This window comes from Bos javanicus, chromosome X (assembly GCF_032452875.1).
Source record: "Bos javanicus breed banteng chromosome X, ARS-OSU_banteng_1.0, whole genome shotgun sequence".
Taxonomy (NCBI): Eukaryota; Metazoa; Chordata; class Mammalia; order Artiodactyla; family Bovidae; genus Bos; species Bos javanicus.
Window position 1 is genome coordinate 3,531,006 of NC_083897.1, and position 22,315 is coordinate 3,553,320.

Sequence of the window (22,315 nt, forward strand, 5' to 3'; positions counted from 1 at the left end):
ATTTTCCCTACATTCCTCAATTAATCTACAGGCTAGGAGTCAGCCAATCAAGGCAACGTAGAGGCAAGGAGTGAGCCAAACAGGGCAAACTACAGGCTAGCAGTCAGTCAATCAAGACAAACCATAGTCTAGGAGCTCGCCAATCAAGGCATACTACAGCCTAGGAGTCAGCCAATCATGAGAAAGTACAGGTTAGCTTTCAGCCAATCAGGGCAAGCTACAGGCTGGGGCTTCCCTGGTGGCTCAGGGGTAAAGAGTCTACATGCAAAGTAGGAGCCACAAGAGAAGGGGGTTTGATTCTTGGGTCTGGAAGAACCCCTTCCAGAGGGCATTGACAACTCACTCCAGTATTCTTAGGTGGAGAAGCCCATGGACAGAGGAGCCTGGTGGGCTACAGTCGATGGAGGTCCCAAAGAATCCAACATGACTGAGAAACTGAGCATGCACGCATGCCTGGCAGTATCCACCTAGGACCAGCCACAGATCATCCCCTCTAGATAAGACCATCAAAATAAGTAAGTAAATCACAGTAACAAGAACTACCCTTTATTGAGTGGACTCTAGGTCAGAGAGTGTTGGAAGGGATTTATAGACATAACCCCATGAAATCCTCACCACCACTCTGTAACATGGGGACCATTACTATAAATGAGGAAACAAAGCCACAGAGAGGTTAAAAATGTAGTCCAGGTCACAGAATTACAGAAGAATTCAAATTCAGGTTTTCCTGACTATGCAGGAACTTTAGATTTTTTTACCTTCAACTTTTTATTATGAAAAACTTCAGGCATATACAAAAGTGGAGTGAAAATCTCAAGACCCTGCTGTGCCCCTAGCTTGAGTGACTATCAATTCAAGGCTAATCTCATTGCATCTATACCCACATTTACTTCTCCTCCTCTGGATATTAAAGCAAACAATAGACATCATTATTCCAGTATAGTTCTCTAAAATGACTCTTTTTAAAAGCATAGTCACAACATTTTATCACACCTAATTATTAACAAATATTCATCAAAGATTCAATCAGTATTCAAATATCCTTGATAGGTTCATAAATTTTTACAGATATTTTTTGTTCCTATCAACATCTAGAGAAGACCACATAGTGCAAATAGTTGGTGTATCTTTTAAGTCTCTTTTAATCTATAGGTTCCTCCACCAATTATTTTTTTCTACTGGAACTTTTTCTTGCAGATGTCGGCTGGTTTCGACTGGAGAGTTTTCCACTATCTATGGATTTTGGTGATTATATCCCAGTAGTATCTTTCAAGAAAACTGGTAGTTAGATGTAGAGATTCATTGATGATTAATTTTTTGGCAAGAGAGCTTCATAGGTGGTGCTGTGTGTTTTCATCAAAAGTATGTAATATCTGGTTATCTCTCTTCTTGTGATGGTAACAGCCATTAATGAGCATTGTCTAGATCCATTATTTCATTGTTGTTCCCGTTGTTCAGTCACCAAATCATGTCCAACACTTCGCGACCTCATGGACTGCAGCATGCCAGGCTTTCCTGTCCTCACCAGCTCCCAGAGTTTGTCCATGTTCATGTCCATTGTGTTGGTAATGTCATCCAGTCGTCTCATCCTCTGATGCCCTCTTCTTCTGCCCTCAATCTTTCCCAGATCAGGGTCTTTTCCAATGAGTTGGCTGTTTGCATCAAGTGGCCAAAGTATTAGAGTTTCAGCTTCAGTCCATTGAATGAATATTCAGGGTTTATTTCCTTCCTTATTTCATTTCTGCTGCTGCTGCTTCTAAGTCGCATCAGTCGTGTCTGACTCTGTGCGACCCCATAGATGGCAGCCCACCAGGCTCCCCCGTCCCTGGCAAGAACACTGGAGTGGGGTGCCATTTCCTTCTCCAATGCATGAAAGTGAAAAGTGAAAGTGAAGTCGCTCAGTCGTGTCTGACTCTTAGCAACCCCATGGACTATAGCCTACCAGGCTCCTCCGTCCACGGGATTTCCCAGGCAAGAGTCCTGGAGTGGGGCGCCATTCCTTATTTCATTAGGGATTGTCAAATGGCGATACTCTGTAATCCCTTTTTCACTCATTGGCTCATGTACTTCTATAAACAAAAACCTCTTGTCACCAAGTTTTTAGTTACACTAAATGCTATATGTATAGAAGAGACTGCAGTGACAATGTTGCTGGTATAGGTCTCCATGTGCACCTCAGGCTTGGGCTCCCTGTGTTTACAATCACACCTCCAGCCTTTCTTTCCTAAGTATATCTTGCATACTAGTGTGTCTGGGTCCAGCCTTGACCACAAGAAATTGGGAGAAAGATTTTTAAATCTATGAAGTATAAATCCAGGGACTTGCCTGTCAATCTAATGGTTAAGACGTCACCTTCCAGTACAGGGGATGCAGGTTTGATCCCTGGTCAAAGAGCTAAGATCCCACATACCTCATGGCCAGAAAAAAAACACAAAACATAAAACAGAAGCAATATTGTAACAATTTAATAAAGAGTTTAAAAATGGTCCACATCAAAAATATTTTTAAAATAAAATATAAAATATAAATTCAGGAGGGTCAACCTCCATTTAAATAGAATTTCAGAAAGAAAGAAAAACAGTTGAGGGGAGGAAGTAATGTTTTAAAAAAGAAGAAAAATTCTAACTGAAAACTTCAGTTTGAAAAGACCACTGAGTTGTAAGTAGAATGAAAGACAAAAGACTTGTGTATAAGCACAGCTTGTGAAATTTTAAGATATCAAGAATAAAGGGGTGAGCCTTAAAACTTCTGGTGAGAAAAGAAGTCTACAAAGAAATGACAATCCTCATTAGCAGCACTTAAATGCTAAAACAACAACAACAAACACAAAAATATTTGTAAAGTTAGAGAAAATGACTGAATGTAGAATTCTATATTAGTTAAATATAAGAACAAAATAGACATTTTTAGACATGAAGTATGAAAGAAATGGCAACCCACTCTAGTATTCTTGCCTAGAGAATCCTGTGGACAGAGGAGCCTGGTGGGCTGCTGTCCATAGGGTCACACAGAGTCGGACACGACTGAAGTGACTTAGCAGCAGCAGCAGCAGACATGAAGTAAGTCAGAAGTTTTAACTCCCAGTTACCTCCTCTGAAAAAATTAATTACTTGAGGATGTACTCCAGCAATCAAAAAAACAAATCTAAGAAAGAAGACCTGGGATCTAAGGAGAAGAAATTCTAAGCCAGGAACACAATGGAAAAAATTCTAAGATGGCAACTGTGAAGAGAGGAGGCCTGGAAAGAGTCAGTAGATGTCAGAGCATTTAACAAGTTGTCCATCCAAACAATTGGAAGAAACGAGTAATATCATGATAAAAACACAAAAACCTTTTGCCAACAACAACAACAAAAAAGACAATTAGAAACTCTAAGAAAAACACACTTCCTCCAAAAGTCATGACCCACATATAAAACAATGTAAAATGTGGCGTGACAAAGCAACTGGTGGACTGTAAGCAAAGAGAAATGATTTGAACTGGAAATTTGTGCTATTCTCCCCTTCAAGTGTTTTTTTAAAATAAGATCATATTACATATACTTCCCAGCATCCTGTCTTTTCCACTTAACAATACTTTGAAGAATCTCTCTAAATCTGTTGCTATAGACCTAATTCTTCATTGTTAATGGACAATACTCAGTGATGTAGATGCACCAGATTTCTATGCTATTAACGACTGATTGGAATTGATTCTATTTCCTTTTTTTGCCACTGCAAACTGAGCTACTGCTAACATCCTTATACATATATCTTTGTTTATATAGTAGTGTTACTATTTCTGTTGGTACATTTCTTTTTCTTTTTTTTTTTTTGGCCCCGTAGCATGTGGGATCTTAGTTTTCCAACCAGGGATCGAACCTATGCCCCTCACATTGAGAGGTGGAGTCTTAACCACTGGACCATCAGGGAAGTCCTATAGTACTTTTCACTTTAAACTTTATATACTGTTTGAATTTTTGCCATCAACAACTATTAATTTTATTTAGGACAAAGCAACTATTAATTTTATTTAGGGTTTTGAAATTACATGCATCTGAATTCAGACCCACTAAGGCTCAGATACTGCTGGTGGAAGTGTGAGGTAATGCATCCCACTTTGAAAAATTATTCAGCATAATTAACCAGACTTGAGCATGCACAGCCCTATGACCCAGCAGCTCTACCCTTTAGCACATCCAATGCAAATGCATACACACGTGCCCCGAGAGATATGGGCAACGTTGTTCTTATCACTTCTATTTGTAATAGCTCAAAACAGAACACTACAAATGTCTAACAACAGTAAAGATAAGTAAGTTGTGGTATATCCCTACACTAAAACACTGTACAGTAGCTCTTCTAAAAACTGTGGTCTGTGGGCCCCTGGGGAATCCCTAAAACCCTTATGTGGATCCTGAAGGTCAAAACCCTTTTCACAATAAGACTAAAAGGATATTTTCCTTTTTCACTACATGGACATTTGCACTGATGGTGCAAAAGCAAAGGTAGATCAAAAAAAATTGCTGGTGCCTTAGCACCTAATGCGAAGAGTTGACTCATTGGAAGAAAACTCTGATGCTGGGAGGGATTGGGGGCAAGAGGAGAAGGGACGACAGAGGATGAGATAGCTGGATGGCATCACTGACTCGATGGACGTGAGTCTCGGTGAACTCCAGGAGTTGGTGATGGACAGGGAGGCCTGGCGTGCTGCGATTCATGGGGTCACAAAGAGTCGGACATGGCTGAGCAACTGATCTGATCTGATCTGATCTAGCACATGTTAAGGCAGCAATACCAACTGTATCACTATTCACTGCGTTCTTCACCCCCACACACTCCCAGTAAACAAAGCCTTTCATGAAACAGTATAAAAGTTAATTGTATTAAATTTCAACCATTGAGTACAGTTACAAAATTTTCCATGTGATGAAATAGGGAGCACGCATAAAGCACATCTGTTACGTATCAATGTGCAATCGTTGCCTGAAGGAAAAGTACTTGTTTTTGTGAGATGAATTAGACCCTTTTTTCATGGAACACCATTTTTGCTTGAAAAGAAGACCCACAGACAGACTATAATTATTCAGACTGAGGCTTTTGGCAGATAGCTCCTTGAAAATGAGTGAAGTGAGTCTGTCACTTAACTGACAGTGTTTGCTACCAGTGATAACAATGGAGACAATGGAGCTTTCAAATAAAAATTCCAATTTTTGCTCTAACCTCCTCATCTCCAAGATGACCAAGGAAAGAAAGAACTGTGGTAATGCCCAAAAGGGCCATGGCCACATACAACCTATTCGCTGTACCAACTGTGCCCAATGTGTGCCCAGGGATAAGGCCATTAAGAAGTTTGTCATTTGGAACATCGTAGATGCCACAGCCATCAGGGACATTTCTAAAGCGAGTGTTTTTGACACCATGTGCTTCCCAAGCTGTATGTGAAACTACATTACTGCATGAGTTGTGCCATTCAGAGTAAGGCAGTTGGGAATCCAGGAAGTCCAGAAGGACCCAACACCTCCATCACGATTTAGACCTGTGGTTGCTGCCCCATAGCTTCCACCAAAGCCCATGTAATGAGCTAAGTCCTTAAAGACTGAAGAAATACTGTTCCCTGAAAAGATAATAAAATGGAAATTACATTTTAAAAAATTCAAATTTGGGGAAACCTATCCACCACTATGGGGGCTTTCCTGGTGGCTCAGACAGTAAAGAATCTGGCTGCAATGCGGGAAACCCAGACTCCATCCCTGGGTCGGGAAGATCCCCTGGAGAAGGGAATGGTAACCCACTCCAGTAGTCTTGCTTGGGAAATGCCATGGAGAAAGGAGCCTGGCGGGCTACAGTCCACGGGGTGGCAAAAGAGCCAGACATGACAGAGCAACTAACACTTTCACTTTCTTCATCCACCACCATGAGTTTGACAGCTTCCCAAATGGTTAAAGACTTTGCTGATGGGACCTATGCTAATAGTAACAAATGTGATTTTTTTGCTACTGTATAGTAAAATTTGTTAATATTTGGAAAGTCTGCACACCTCAGTGAAACAATATTTTCCAAATGACCAATAGAGAATGTAAAATCAAGCATGGGTGAAAGATTGATTCAAAGTGCAAGATAGATTAATGGGATTTTTCTAAAGCAATTGTATCCAAGAATAACTGACACACAATAAACTGCACATATTTAAAGTATAATTTGTTAAGTCTTGACATATGTCAACACCTATGAACCCAGCACTATAATCAAGATAATGAGCATTTCTAAAACCCCAAAAGTTAGCTCATGCCTCTGTGTAATCTGTCTCTTGCACCTCTCTCTCCTTCCCACACCATCCAGAGGCAACCACTGATCTGTTTTGTTGTGTGTATTAGTCGCTCAGTCGTGTCCAACTCTTTGCGACCCCACAGACTACAGCCCGCCAGGCTCCACTGTTCATGGGATTTACAGGCAAGAATACTGGAATGGGTTGCCATTCCCTTCTCCAGGATATCTTCCCGAGCCAGGGATCAAACCCAGGTCTCCTGCATTTCAGGCAGATTCTTTATTGCCTGAGCTGCTTTGTTAATAGAGATTAGTTTACATTTTCTAGAATTTCATGTGAATAGAATCATATAGTACATACTCTTTTGGTCTAGCTTCTTGTACTTAGCATATTGTTGCATGTAGTATTCCACTGTGTGGGTACATCACAATTTATCCATTCACCTATTGATGGACATTTGGGCTGTTCCTAGGTTTGGTCTACTATAAATGAATCTGCTGTGGACATTCTTGTACAAGTCTTTGTATGTACATAGACTTTGATTTCTCTTGGGTAAATAACCTAAGAGTGAATATGGTAGGTGTATGTTTAACATTTCTAGAAACTGACAAACGTTTTCCAAAGGGAGCTCCTGACCTTTAATCAACCTTTAAGCAAGGACTGTTTCTCATCTATCCAGCTCAGGGTCAACTTGACAACAGAAGGTTAATTAACCAGCCACTGACAAAGTAAATGAAAATGACCTGAAATTCTCTGAAAGGTTTGGACCAGCCTGCTCCACTCATCACAGATAAATCAGTAAATAGGTACTGCATTCCTGTGTGCAATGCCTCATAGGGAGACATTGTTGTGGATAGAGAAGCAAGTACCACTGACTGCCTGGAGCTGTACTAGAAGGTAGGGACTCATCAGTACCTAAGACCCATGGCTTATCCTAGTTCATGGTCTAGAGGGGAAGACAGACACTTGGATGATGATAACAAAAGATTGTCAAATTCTAAGACAGAGATGAGCACAAAGTGTTATGGGAGCATAAGAGAGTGGATATGAGCTGGAGTGGGGAGGTAAGGGAAGTAGTTTGTTGCCTAGGAAGATGCTTAAGAGGAGGAATGTCAGGTGGGTCCTGAGGGTCACCAGTTTACCTGGTAGTAAAGAATGGAAGAAGGATGCCACTGCAGGTAAAGGAGATAGCATGAAGAATGGACAACATGGATGCATGTGTTTGCACCTATCTAGGGAAAGAAATGGCTGGAGCATCAGAGTGACAGATGGGGCCTGAATAGCCAACTAGGGCCATGAAAACCACACCAAGGGGTTTTCACTTCACCCTGACAAGTATGTCTTCTGCCTCCCAAGCAAACAGATATTATCTTCTGCCAACATTCCCATCTCCACTTGCCTGGACAGAACTTTCCCATCCTCTTCACTTCCTACCCAAACTGGATCAACTTTATTCCTTACATCATGCATTTACACATTTACCAAATGTACTGGGTGCTTTGCAACATACTAATGTCGTGTCTCCTAGGCCGGCTTATTTGTATCTATTGCTAATTGACATGCAGAACTCAAAAGATGACAAATCCTTCTGCCCCATCACCATTCCTGTGGCCTCTGGGGTTTGGCCAAGACCTCTGGAACCCAGGCCCTCCCAGCAGCACACAGTGTCAGTCTTCTGATATATTTGCCCAGACTCTCATTCATACTCACTGCCACATTTCTCCCTCTTTTTTGTTCTAGAAAATACAATTATTTTCATTAAAATGTGTTATATATATATTAACATGTAATGAATTTGATATTTTTAATGAATTGAATATTTTTTAATTTCTCAGTTTAATTTCCTATACAGTAAATATCTTAGATACAATTCACAGAAACACAAGTTCTTTAGGTTCCTCAATAGTTTTTATAAATGGAAACAGTTTCCAAGACCAAAAAGTTTGAGAATTGCTATACAGCTATGAAAATGAGCAACTACTGCTACTCCCAACACCATTTATAAATTTCACACACACAGACAGAAAAGCATAGATACTGGGTAGACCATTTATATAAAGCTCTGAAACAAGAAAAGCTAATTAATGGTGTTGGAAATCAGGATGGGGGTTTCCCTGGTGGTTCAGTGGTTAAGAATCCACCTGCCAATGCAGGAGACAGAGGTTCTATCCCTAGTCCTGGAAGATTCCACTTGCCTTGGGGCAACTAAGCCCAGGAGCTACAACTGTTGAGGCTAGCGCTCTAGAGCCTGTGCTCTGCAGCAAGAGAAGTCACTGCAATGAGAAGCCCATGCACCACAATTAGAGAGTAGCCCCTGCTTGCCACAACTAGAGAAAGCCCATACATACACAGCAACAAAGACATAGGGCAGCTAAAAGTAAATGAATACAATTAAAAAAAAAAAGAAATCACTATGGTGGTCACCTGGGGGAAGAAGGGGGGCCGTGTGGTTCAGAAGAGGAGTGTGAGGGGTTCTAGGATGCTGTCCCTGTGATGTTTACTGGCCCAAGTGCTAGTTACCCAAGTGTATTCAACAGGTGACAATTCATTGGTATATCACACATTTTCCTATACATGTGTTTGGCTTGGCTTTTTTTTTAAGTTGAAAAAGTATGCCCCATCCACCTTAGCTCTGCTATCTTGTTGGGAGTTGGAAAAGTTACTTGACCTCTCTTCACTTATTCAACCAACAATTCTCAAGAACTGCTCAGACAGGCACTGTGGCACACAGTAGGCACAGTAGCAGGACGGAATACACGGTCTCAGCCTTGTCTAGTGCAGTGCAGGAGACACAACCATTAAAAACGTAATCACAGGGATGGCAAAAAGAGAGCTACGGGGACTACAGAATGTATAACAGGAGACTTAACCTTCACAGCCAGTCTGAGATGAGGAGGGAACTGTCGGGGGGTGGGGGGTGTTGTAATTTCCTCGGTTCTGTCTTGCCGCAGCAAAAATTTGAAATGACGGATGGATCAGTGTTACAGCTCAGTTTTATTTGGCAAGTAAAGGAAAATACATCCTAGACGCATGAGGGCAGGCCAACCCAAAAGAGGCGAAGAGAAGAGAAGCCAGTGGCTCAATTTTGGCTCCTCTTTTTATGTATTTTCTCCTCCCCTGAGCCTGCCCTATGTACATTGGGATAGCCAGGAGGGCTGTTGTTTCACCTGAGGTTCTCATTTGGCTCTTCGGACCTTCCTTTGTTCTGTTTTCATGGACTTTTCCTCTTCTTTGTCTTGTAGCCACTGCCATTCTGGACTCCTTTTTCCTATTCTAACTACCTAACAGAATGCTTAGCTGAACTGTGAGAGATGAGCAGGAGTAAGTCACAAAAGGAATGGTGAAAACTGCCACTTGACTTCTCTGCTTGGCTGTTTAATAGGCATCTCATTCTCTTTTTTGCATATTTTCTTTTCTTACTTTTTAATATTGAAGTATAGTTGATTTACAATGCTCTATTAATTTCAAGTATACAGCAAAGTGATTCAGAAACATATATATACTCTGTTTCAGATACCTTTCCATTATAGGTTAATACAAAATATTGAGTAGTGTTCCCTGAGCTATACAGGCATGTGTGACTGCTCAGTCGTGTCCAGCTCTTTGTGACCCCATGGACTGTAGCCCGCCAGGCTCCTCTGTTCATGGGATTCTCCAGGCAAGAATACTGGAGCAGGTCACCATTTCCTCCTCCAGGGGGTCTTCCTGACTCAGGAATTGAACCCATGTCTCCTGCACTGCTGCTGCTGCTGCTGCTAAGTCGCTTCAGTCGTGTCCGACTCTGTGCGACCCCATAGACGTCAGCCCACCAGGCTCCCCCATCCCTGGGATTCTCCAGGCAAGAACACTGGAGTGGGTTGCCATTTCCTTCTCCAATGCATGAAAGTGAAAAGTGAAAGTGAAGTCGCTCAGTCGTGTCCAACTCTTAGCGACCCCATGGACTACAGCCTACCAGGCTCCTCTGTCCATGGGATTTTCCAGGCAAGAGTACTGGAGCAGGTCACCATTTCCTCCTCCAGGGGGCTTCCTGACTCAGGAACTCAGGAATTGAACCCATGTCTCCTGCACTAGCAGGCAGATTCTTTACCAGTCAGCCACCTGGGAAGCCCCTGTGCTACACAGTAGGACCTTGTTGATTATCTATTTTATATATAGCAGTGTGTATCTGCTAATCCCAAACTCCTAATTTATCCCTCCCCACCTTTCACTTTAGTAATCATAAATGTGTCTTCTGTGTCTGTGGTTTTATATTTGTTCTGTATATAAATTCATGTGTATCATTCTTTGGCATCTCAATCCTAATACAGCCCTGTCTCTCTGTCTCCACCCCCTCTCCACCCCGCACTATTTGACCAGCCAGCTCCTCCCATCTTTGCCACATCAGCAAGGGCAACTTCATCCTGCTGACTTCTCAGGCCCAAAACCTTAGAATCATCCTAAATGTTTCTCTTCCTGTCACATCCCATATCCAATGCCATCATACCCCTCATATCCAGTGCCATATTTTCTTGAAGCTGATAAAGTTTTAGTTTCAGGGACCCTCACATTCCAAGGTCCTGAACAGGTCCATAGGCATGTGTTCACATTGTCATAGATTTTTATGTGATTGGGAAAGATATTTTAACTGCAGTCAGTTGAGACCACTGTCTCTTTCCACTCCAACATTCCTTCCATCACATTTTCCCCTTGTGTTGCATGATAGTTGAGTGACCATGGACATTTTGGGGATCCTGTTTACTGGAAGTTAAGATGTAGACACATTTAGCTGGGCCTTGGGGAGATACATTCATGTGGTTTGCATTCACTTCCTGGGGTCATGACAGGACAGTGGAGGACCAGAAGTCATATTGTGATGGGAATCTGTCCTATGGCACTTGGCATAGGAAGTATACAAATCGTAGAAGTGACAGAAGGTTTGAAATGTACACAGCCAGAATCTAGTCTATGTAGAATTCTCCCAAATTATGGAGCTGTTTGCAGAAAGTTTGCTTCTTATTGATGTCTAAATAAAAATGAAATTTCTCGTTAAAAATATACTGGACAATGTAGCATACACAAGTTCAAGTGCAGGCTACTCTTTTATTTTCTTCTGGTCCATTAAGCAAAATCGGCTTCCCTGGTAGCGCAGATGGTAAAAATTCTGCCTGCAATGCAGGAGACCTGGGTTTGATTCCTGACTCAGGAATATCCCCTGGAGAAGGAAATGGCAACCCACTCCAGTATTCTTGCCTAGAAAATTCCATGGACAGAGGAGCCTGGCAGGCTACAGTCCATAGGGTCACAAAGAGTCAGACACAAGTGAGAGATTAACACTTTCAAGTAAAATCAATCAGAATACCCATGTTTGTAAGGCAAACACCTGTAGCAGGACTGTAAGCAGTGTGTGTGTGTGTGATGTTTTCTTGATGAATCCCTGCATACCAAATCACATAAGTCTTAGAGTATCTGACCCACCCACTTTGTCTTGACAAAGCCTGACTGATCATTGTGATTTTTTTCTCACCTTAAATACATACTCACTTTTCTACCTAATGTTGTACTCTTAAAAAAAAGTCCCACAAATCTTAACAGCTTCAAGTCTTATATATAGACTGCAGCCCTGCTTACATGTTATACCCAACCAGCAAGTCCAGATGGCTGTACTGTCAAAATATATTCATAATCCAACCCCTTCTCACCACCTTGACTGCTGCTACTCCCCTAAGCTAAGCCGCCACCTTCGCTCACTTGCCTTACTGCAGCCGCCTGCTGACAGTCTCCCTGCTTCATCCCTATCATATTCCACCACCTACAGTCTATTCTCCACATAGCAGACAGAAGGAGCTTTTCATGCCATATGTAACTATTCTGCTCAAAACCTTCCAACAGCTTCATATTTTAATCAGAGAAAAACCGAACTCCGTAAAGCAGCCTACCTGCCCCTTCATGATCTAGCCTCCAGCAGCTAGTTTGCAGTCATCTCCAACCACACTTCCCTGCACTTGCTCCGCTCCACCCGTACCATGCTCCTTGCTGTTCCCCAAAGATGTCCCACCAGGTACCCCTGCCACCCCCAACAAAAGTTCTTCATTCAGACATCCACGTGGCTTTTTCTGTCACTTCCTTCAAGTCTTTAAGTATGACTGTCTCAGTGAGGCTTACTCTGATCTTGCCATGAAAATTTTCACTCACTCACCCTTCTCTGCACTCTTTATCTCTCTTACTTTGCTCTCTACTTCTTTTTTCCAATAGTGCTTATCCCTTTCTAAAACACTAGGTGGCTTACTTATTGATTTTACTTATTCTTTTTAATCTCTCGCTTCCTTCTAGAATACAACCTGCTAACAGGCACAGGAATCTCAATTTACTCATTGCTATGGTGGCTCCCTGGTAAAGAATCCACCTGCCAATGCAAGAGATGCAGGTTCAATCCCTGGCTCAGGAATATCCCCTGGAGAAGGAAATGTCGACCCATTCCAGTATTCTTGCCTGGAAAATCCCATGGACACAGGCCAAGGGGCCACAAGAGAATCGGACAGGACTAAGCAACTAAACAACAACTAATATCCTCAATATTTAGAATAGTGTCTAGCACTTAGTAGGCACTCAATAAATATCTGTTGAATGAATAAATAAATGAATCAAGAGTAGCCCAGGCAGTGGGAATGCAAATGCAAAGGTGAGAGGTGAAAGATGTGTGGCTTATTCAAAGAATTCAAAGAAGTCCCTAAGAGTATGGTCAAAAAGGAAAGTGGCTCAATCTGGAGTCAGAAAAGTTAGGCAGGAGCCAAAGGGGGAAGAGATCTGTAGACCAGAGTAAGAAGTCCCAAGCAAGGAAAATTCGTTGAGGAGTTATAACCAAGGGAGTGATGTGATCATAGTTCACAGATACCATTGGCAGTTGTATATAGAAAATGGATCCCTGTGATGGTGGTGACAGGGGTGGGGGAGCAGGGTAAGGGGGTGAAGACCAGAGGCAAAGAGAGCAGTTAAGAGGCTACTGAAGTAGTTCAGGTGAGAGACAATGGTGTCTGACTACTTCGGGTGGTAACAATGGATATGGAGAGAGGTGGAAAGATTTTTTATTTAGGAAGTAGAATCAAGGACTTCCCTGGTGGTCCAGTGGTTAAGACAGTGTCTTCCACTGCAGGAGGCATAGGTTCAATCCCTGGGGAGGGAACTAAGGTCCCACATGTGGGATGCAGCCAAAATTCTTTTAAAAAGGAAGTAGAATCAGAAAGCTCTGGTAATGAACTAAAAGAAGGAATTCTGATAAGAAGGGTGTGGTCATCAGTGCTGACTGCTGCTAGGATTTCAAGCTAACAAGGACTGAAAATTAAGTATATATCGGAATTTAGTGACAGGGAAGTAACAGGTGATCCTGTCGAGCCCAATTTCACAAAATGCAGATGATTCAATTCAGCCTGGCCTGAGAGCAAGGACAAGTGAGTGGGATCTAAGGAAGCACCGGTCACTGGATGTACTGACAAGACCTTGACACCCAGTGGGCTCTCAATCCATGCCACTTTTCTCCCTCCTCTCTCTTGCATTAGTGATGTTGCATAACTGGGATAATCAGTCAGTTCAGTTCAGTCGCTCAGTCGTATCCGACTCTTTGCAATGCCATGGACTGCAGCATGCCAGGCTTAACTGTCCATCACCAACTCCCGGAGCTTACTCAAACTCATGTCCACTGAGTCGGTGATGCCATCCAACCATCTCATCCTCTGTCGTCCCCTTCTCCTCCTGCCATCAATCTTTCCCAGCATCAGGGTCTTTTCAAATGAGTCAGCTGTTTGCATCAGGTGGCCAAACTATTGGAGTTTCAGCTTCACCATCAGTCCTTCCAATGAACACCCAGGACTGATCTCCTTTAGGATGGACTGGTTGGATCTCCTCACAGTCCAAGGGACTCTCAAGAGTCTTCTCGAACACCACAGTTCAAAAGCATCAATTCTTCAGCGCTCAGCTTTCTTTATAGTCCAACTCTCACATCCATACACAATCACTGGAAAAACCATAGCCTTGACTAGACGGACCTTTGTTGGCAAAGTGATGTCTCTGCTTTTTTTTTTTTTTTTAATTTTATTATTATTATTATTTTTACTTTACAATATTGTATTGGTTTTGCCATACATCAACATGCATCCGCCACGGGTGTACACATGTTCTGCATCTTGAACCCCCTTCCCACCTCCCTCCCCATACCATCCCTCCGGGTCATCCCAGTGCACCAGCCCCAAGCTTCCTGTATCGTGCATCAAACCTGGACTGGCGATTCGTTTCTTATATGATATTATACATGTTTCAATGCCATTCTCCCAAATCATCCCACCCTCGCCCTCTCCCACAGAGTCCAAAAGACTGTTCTATACATCTGTGTCTCTTTTGCTGTCTCGCATATAAGGTCATCATTACCATCTTTCTAAATTCCATATATTTGCATTAGTATACTGTATTGGTATTTTTCTTTCTGGCTTACTTCACTCTGTATAATAGGCTCCAGTTTCATCCACCTCATTAGAACTGATTCAAATGTATTCTTTTTAATGGCTGAGTAATACTCCATTGTGTATATGTACCACAGCTTTCTTATCCATTCATCTGCCGATGGACATCTAGGTTGCTTCCATGTCCTGGCTATTATAAACAGTGCTGTGATGAACACTTGGGTACACGTGTCTTTTTCAATTCTGGTTTCCTTGGTGTGTATGCCCAGCAGTGGGATTGCTGGGTCATAAGGCAGTTCTATTTCCAGTTTTTTAAGGAATCTCCACACTGTTCTCCATAGTGGCTGTACTAGTTTGCATTCCCACCAACAGTGTAAGAGGGTTCCCTTTTCTCCACACCCTCTCCAGCATTTATTGCTTGTAGACTTTTGGATCACAGTCATTCTGACTGGCATGAAATGGTACCTCATAGTGGTTTTGATTTGCATTTCTCTGATAATAAAAGAGACCATAGCAAAAATCAACAAAGCCAAAAGCTGGTTCTTTGAAAGGATAAACAAAATTGACAAACCATCAGCCAGACTCATCAAGAAACAAAGGGAGAAAAATCAAATCAATAAAATTAGAAATGAAAATGGAGAGATCACAACAGACAACACAGAAATACAAAGGATCATAAGAGACTACTATCAGCAATTATATGCCAATAAAATGGACAACGTGGAAGAAATGGACAAATTCTTAGAAAAGTACAACTTTCCAAAACTGGACCAGGAAGAAATAGAAAATCTTAACAGACCCATCACAAGCACAGAAATTTAAACTGCTTGTAGACTTTTGGATCACAGCCATTCTGACTGGAGTGAAATGGTACCTCCTTGTGGTTTTGATTTTGAATATGCTGTCTAGGTTGGTCAAAACTTTCCTTCCAAGGAGTAAGTGTCTTTTAATTTCATGGCTGCAATCACCATCTGCAGTGATTTTGGAGCCCAGAAAAATAAAGTCTGACACTGTTTCACTGTTTCCCCATCTATTTTGCCATGAAGTGATGGGACCAGATGCCATGATCTTAGTTTTCTGAATGTTGAGCTTTAAGCCAACTTTTTCACTCTGCTCTTTCACTTTCATCAATAGGCTCTTTAGTTCTTCTTCACTTTCTGCCATAAGGGTAGTGTCATTTGCATATCTGAGGTTATTGATATTTCTCCCAGCAATCTTGATTCCAGCTTGTGCTTCCTCCAGCTCAGCATTTCTCATGATGTACTCTGCATATAAGTTAAATAAGCAGGGTGACAATATACAGCTTTGATGTAATACTTTTCCTATTTGGAACCAGTCTGTTTTTCCGTGTACAGTTTTAACTGTTGCTTCTTTACCTGCATACAGATTTCTCAGGAGGCAGGTCAGGTTGTCTGGTATTCCCATCTCTTGGAGTATTTTCCACAGTTTGTTGTGATCCACACAGTCAGGGCTTTGGCATAGTCAAGAAAGCAGAAGTAGATGTTTTTCTGGAATTCTCTTGCTTTTTGTATGATCCAACAGATGTTGGCAATTTGATCTCTGATTTCTCTGCCTTTTCTAAATCCAATTTGAACATTTGGAAGTTCATGGTTCATGTACTGTTGAAGCCTGGCTTGGAGAATTTTGAGTATTAATTTCCTGGCATGTGAGATGAGTGCAATCGTGTGATAGTCTGAACATTCTTTGGCATTGCCTTTCTTTGGGATTGGAATGAAAACTAAACTTTTCTACTCCTGTGGCCACTGCTGAGTTTTCCAAATTTGCTGGCATATTGAGTGCAGCACTTTCACAGCATCATCTTTTAGGATTTGAAATAGCTCAACTGGAATTCCATCACCTCCACTAGCTTTGTTCATAGTGATGCTTCCTAAGTCCCACCTGACTTCGTATTCCAGGATGTCTGGCTCTAAGTGAGTAATCACACCATTGTGACTATCTGGGTTGTAAACATCTTTTTTGTATAGTTCTTCTGTACATTGTTGCCATCTCTTCTTAATATCTTCTGTTTCTGTTAGGTCCATGCCATTTCTGTCCTTTATTGAGCCCATCTTTGCATGAAATGTTCCCTTGGTATCTCTAACTTTCTTGAAGAGATCTCTAGTCTTTCCCATTCTATTATTTTCCTCTATTTCTTTGCACCGATCACTGAGGAAGGCTTTATTATCTCTCCTTGCTATTCTTTGGAACTCTGCATTCAAATGGGTATATCTTTACTTTTCTCCTTTACCTTTAGCATCCCTTCTTTTCTCAGCTATTCGTAAGGCCTCCTCAGACAACCATTTTGCCTTCTTGCATTTCTTTTTCTTGGGGATGGTCTTGATCACTGCCTCTTGTACAATGTCACGAACCTCCATTCATAGTTCTTCGGGCCCTCTGTCTATCAGATCTAATCCTTTGAATCTATTTGTCACTTCCACTGTGTAATTGTAAGGGATTTGATTTAGGTCATACCTCAATGGTCTAGTGGTTTGTTTTTTACTTTCTTCAATTTAAGAACATACACTGAACTGGGGAAACAGACTCTTGGAGGGCAAAAACAGAAAGCTGTGCAGACCAGGGCCCAGGAGAAAAGAGCAGTACCCCACAAGAGACTGACCCAGATTTACCTGTGAGTGTCTAGGAGTCTTCAGCACAGGCATGGGTCAATGGTGGCCTGCTGCAGGGTCAGGGACATTGAGTGTGGTAGTGTGTGAACAGGACCTTTTGAAGGAGGTTGCCATTATCTTCATTACTTCCACCATAGCTTGGCCTCAGGTCAAACAACAGGGAGGAAACACAGCCTCTCCCTGGATTACTGTGATATTGAATGGTTTGCCTTGGAAATGAACAGAGATCATTATGTCATTTTTGAGATTGCATCCAAGTACTGCATTTTGGACTTTTGTTTTTCAGCATTCAGAAAACTAAGATTATGGTATCTGGTCCCATCACTTCATGGCAAATAGATGGGAAACAGTGGAAGCAGTGACAGATTTTATTTTGGGGGCTCCAAAATCACTGCAAATGGTGACGGCATGAAATTAAAAGACACTTGTTCCTTGGAAGAAAAGCTATGACCAACCTAGACAGCTTATTAAAAAGCAGAGACATTACTTTGCCAACAAAGGTCCATCCAATCAAAGATATGGTTTTTCCAAGGAGTCATGTATAGATGTGGGAGTTGGACTATAAAAAAAGCTGAATGCTGAAGAATTTTGCACTTTTGAACTGTGGTGTTGGAGAAGACTCTTGAGAGTCCCTTGGACTGCAAGGAGATGCAACCAGTCCATCCTAAAGGAAATCAGTCCTGAATATTCATTGGAAGGACTGATGCTGAAGCTGAAACTCCAATACTTTGGCCACCTGATGCAAAGAACTGACTCATTTGAAAAGACCCTGATGCTGGGAAAGATTGAAGGTGGGAGGAGAAGGGGACAACAGAGGATGAGATGGTTGGATGGCATCACCAACTCAATGGACATGAGTTTGGGTAAACTCCAGGAGCTGGTGATGGACAGGGAGGCCTGGCGTGCTGCAGTCCATGTGAACATAAAGTGTTGGACATGACTGAGTGACTGAACTGAACTGAACTGAGCATGACCCCGCCCACCAGAACAAGACCCAGTTTCCACCTCAGTCAGTCTCTCCCATCAGGAAGCTTCCTTAATCCTCTCATCCTTATCCCTCAGAGGGCAGACAGAATGAAAACCACAATCACTGAAAACTAATCAAACTGATCACATGTACCACAGCCTTGTCTAACTCAATGAAATTATGACCCACGGCGTGTAGGACCACCCAAGACAGATGGGTCATGGTGGAGAGTTTTGACAAAATGTGGTCCACTGGAAAAGGGAATGGCAAACCACTTCAGTATTCTTGCCTTGAAAATACCATGAACAGCATGAAAAGGCAAAAAGATAGGACACTGAAAGATGAACTCCCCGGGTCGGTAGATGCCCAATATGCTATGGGAGATCTGTGGAGAAATAACTCCGGAAAGAATGAAGGGATGGAGCCAAAGCAAAAACAACACCCGGTTGTGGATGTGACTGGTGATAGAAGTAAAGTCTGATGCTGTAAAGAATAATACTGCATAGGAACCTGGCATGTTAGGTCCATGAATCATGGCAAATTGGAAGTGGTCAAACAGGAGATGGAAAGAGTGAACATTGACATTTTAGGAATCAGTGAACTAAAATGGACTGGAATGGGTGAATTTAATTCAGATGACCATTATATCTACTACTGTGTGCAAGAATCCCTTAGAAGAAATGGAGTAACCATCACAGTGAACAGAAGAGTCTGAAATACAGTACTTGGATGCAATCTCAAAAACAACAGAATGATCTCTGTTTGTTTCCAAGGCAAACCATTCAATATCACAGTAATCCAAGTCGATGCCCCAACCAGTAATGCTGAAGAAGCTGAAGTTGAATGGTTCTATGAAAACCTACAAGACCTTTTAGAACTAATACCCAAAAACTATGTCCTTTACATTATAGGGGACTGGAATTCAAAAGTAGGAAGTCAGGAGATACCTGGAGTAACAGGCAAATTTGGCCTTGGAGTACAAAACAAAGCAGGTCAAAGGCTAACAGAGTTTTGCCAAGAGAATGCACTGGTCTTAGCAAACACTCTCTTCCAACAACACAAGAGAAGACTCCACAAGTGGACTTCACCAGATGGTCGATACCAAAATCAGACTGATTGTATTATTTGCAGCCAAAGATGGAGAAACTCTATACAATCAGCAAAAACAAGACTGGGAGCTGACTGTGGCTCAGATCATGAACTCCTTATTGCCAAATTCAGACTTAATTTTGATAATACTGATGATTAAACTCTCAGTTCAGTTCAGTCAGTCAGTTGTGTCCGACTCTTTGCGACCCCATGGACTGCAGCACACCAGGCTTCCCCGTCCATCACCAACTCCCAGAGCTTGCTCAAACTCATGTCCATCAAGTTAGTGATGCCATCCAGTCATCTTATCCTCTGTTTTCCCCTTCTCCTTCAAGTAAACTCTAGGTAAAAGAAGAAATGTTAGATTAAAATAATATCATAAGTAGTTAAATATTTACTGTTCCTTTGGTATTATATTTCTTATGGTAAAATATTAAATTCAAATATTAATAAGGAAAACAACTGGTCCTGAATATTCAGGATCCCGGAGGAACATAATAATGAATCATTTTTAAAGCTAGACAGCTTCACCCTTAATCTGCTCAGGGAATAGGAACACAGTCATTTTTCAATCATCTTTTTATAAAATGAATGTAAATTTCTTATTAGTCTGTTCCCAAAATGGAAATGGCCTTTTAACATCATTATGATAAATATTTGTGCAAGAAATTCAGGCATTAACTTAATATATAAAGAGGAAAGGAGGTTCAGAGTTTTAGTTTTGCAAGATGAAAAATGTTCTGTAGATGGGGGTGGTGATAGTTGCATAGCAATGTGAATGTACTTGGGCTTCCCTGGTGGCTCAGTGGTAAAGAATCCACCTGCAGTGCAGGAGACGCAGGAGACATGGGTTCGATCCCTGGGTTGGGAAGATTCCTTGGAGGAGAGCATGGCAACCCACTCCAGTTCTTGCCTGGAGAATCCCATGGACAGAGGAGCCTGGTGGGCTACAGTCCATGTGATCAAGAAGAGTTGGACACGACTGAAGTGGCCAAGTGCACATGCACATACATGAAGGTACTTAATGCCAATCAAGTGTGCATTTAAAATGGTTGATAGCGTAAATTCTAAGTTGTGAATATTTTTACAATTTAAAAAGTAAATCATTTTTAAATAAAAGAAGAAAGGGAAGACCACCCTCTAATCCCACTGATTAAGCTGGCATATAGGATTCATCATTCATTCATTCAACAGATAATTCCTGAATGCCTGCTGTATGCCAAGCACATGCGTAGGCACTGAGGACACAGTATTGAGCAAAACAAGATCTTTCCCCTTGTGGAACTTCCTTCTAATGGGAAAGAAAGAAAATCAATTTTAAAAAGCAGGAGAATATGTTCCATATCAGATGGTGATAAAAGACAGAGAGAAAAATAAGGCAGAGAAAGGTGATTATAAATCATGGGGAGGTTGTAATTATATATAAGGAAGGCCTCACTGATCAAGTGACACTTAAGCAGAGACCCAAAAGAAATGAGGGAATTGTTGTGGAAATGAAATAAATAGTCTTGTTTAGGCTTCAGAAATTAAACAGATTAAATTTTATTTAATAAATAGTCTTGTTTTAGGCATAACTAGTCGTGTTTAGGCATCTGGGAACCCACTCCAGTACTCTTGCCTGGAAAATCCCATGGACGGAGGAGCCTGGTAGGCTGCAGTCCATGGGGTCGCTAAGAGTTGGACGAGACTGAGCGACTTCCCTTTCACTTTTCACTTTCATGCATTGGAGAAGGAAACGGCAACCCACTCCAGTGTTCTTGCCTGGAGAATCCCAGGGACGGGGAGCCTGGTGGGCTGCCGTCTACATGGTCGCACAGAGTCGGACACGACTGAAGCGACTTAGCAGCAGCAGCAGCAGCAGGCATCTGGAAGTTGGTGATGGACAAGGAAGCATGGTGTGCTGCAGTCCGTGGGGTCACAGAGAGTCAGACACGACTGAGCCACTGAACTGAACTGAGGCTTCAGAGGCAAAGCAGAGCAGGCCCTGACTGGGAGTGACTGCCCGTTGTGAGTGTAAGACTTGCAGCACCATAGATAAGATGGGGAAGAAATTTTGAGATTGTTGAGACACTGGAGGGGGCCTGGCCAACCAAGCTCCAGGCTTAGCAGCATTCCAAGTTTTATAAGACAAAACAAATAGCATTAACATAAAACCAGGCTTGCAATTTGGTCACAGATTGATGATGATATCAGTTTGCTTCAATCCTGGGATTATAAGCGGGAACCCAGAACTGCAGTCTTTGAAGTCTCACCCACAGAGCAGACGTGCTGCCTGGGACCCTTTCCCAATTGGGATCCCAGATGTGCTGTGACACGGGACTTCGCAGCACTGTTTAAGTGTGGATGTTGGTCAAAATCCAATTTGTTGATGTATTCTCTGCTTTTTCTAGTTCTCTTTTCTTTTAACATTAGTATGTTAATATCTATATCATTTATTTGTATATAGCAAGTGCCTTATTTTGTTAACAAATCCTTTGAAATTGAGACAAAAGTGAAAACTTTCAGCAAAACAGGAGTGAGCCATGTAGAGGGAATAACCAAGGCCAAAATCTCAAGACAGAAGTAGGTTTGGCAAGTTCAAGGAACAACAGAAAAGCCAGGGTGACTGGAAGAGAGGAAATGAAGGGAGAGGAGCAGGAGAGGAGGTCAGAGAGGTGTGGAGGATCCCAATTGCACAGGTCTCTGAAGACCATAAAGAGGACTTTGAATTTTACTCTGAGTGAGAACAGAAATCGTTGGAGCATTTTGAGCAGAGGAAGGACTTGATATGACTTCAGCTTAAAAAACATTACTCTGGTTGCTGCTTTGGGACTGAACTGAAAGTAGGCAAGGCAAGAATGCAGGGAGGAAAATTAGGAGGCTAGTGTAGTCATCCAAGTGGGAAATGATGGTGGCTGAGACCAGAGTGATGGCGATGAAGACGGGGAGAGGTGCTCAGATTGTGTACATATATGGAT

The 22,315-nt window shown here is 42.0% G+C and overlaps 1 pseudogene; it reads left to right on the plus strand.

The window, feature by feature from the left end:
* The first annotated feature begins 5,094 nt into the window (after nucleotides 1-5,094).
* LOC133242382 (small ribosomal subunit protein eS26-like) lies at nucleotides 5,095-5,558 on the plus strand (annotated as a pseudogene).
* The last annotated feature ends 16,757 nt before the right edge of the window (nucleotides 5,559-22,315 follow it).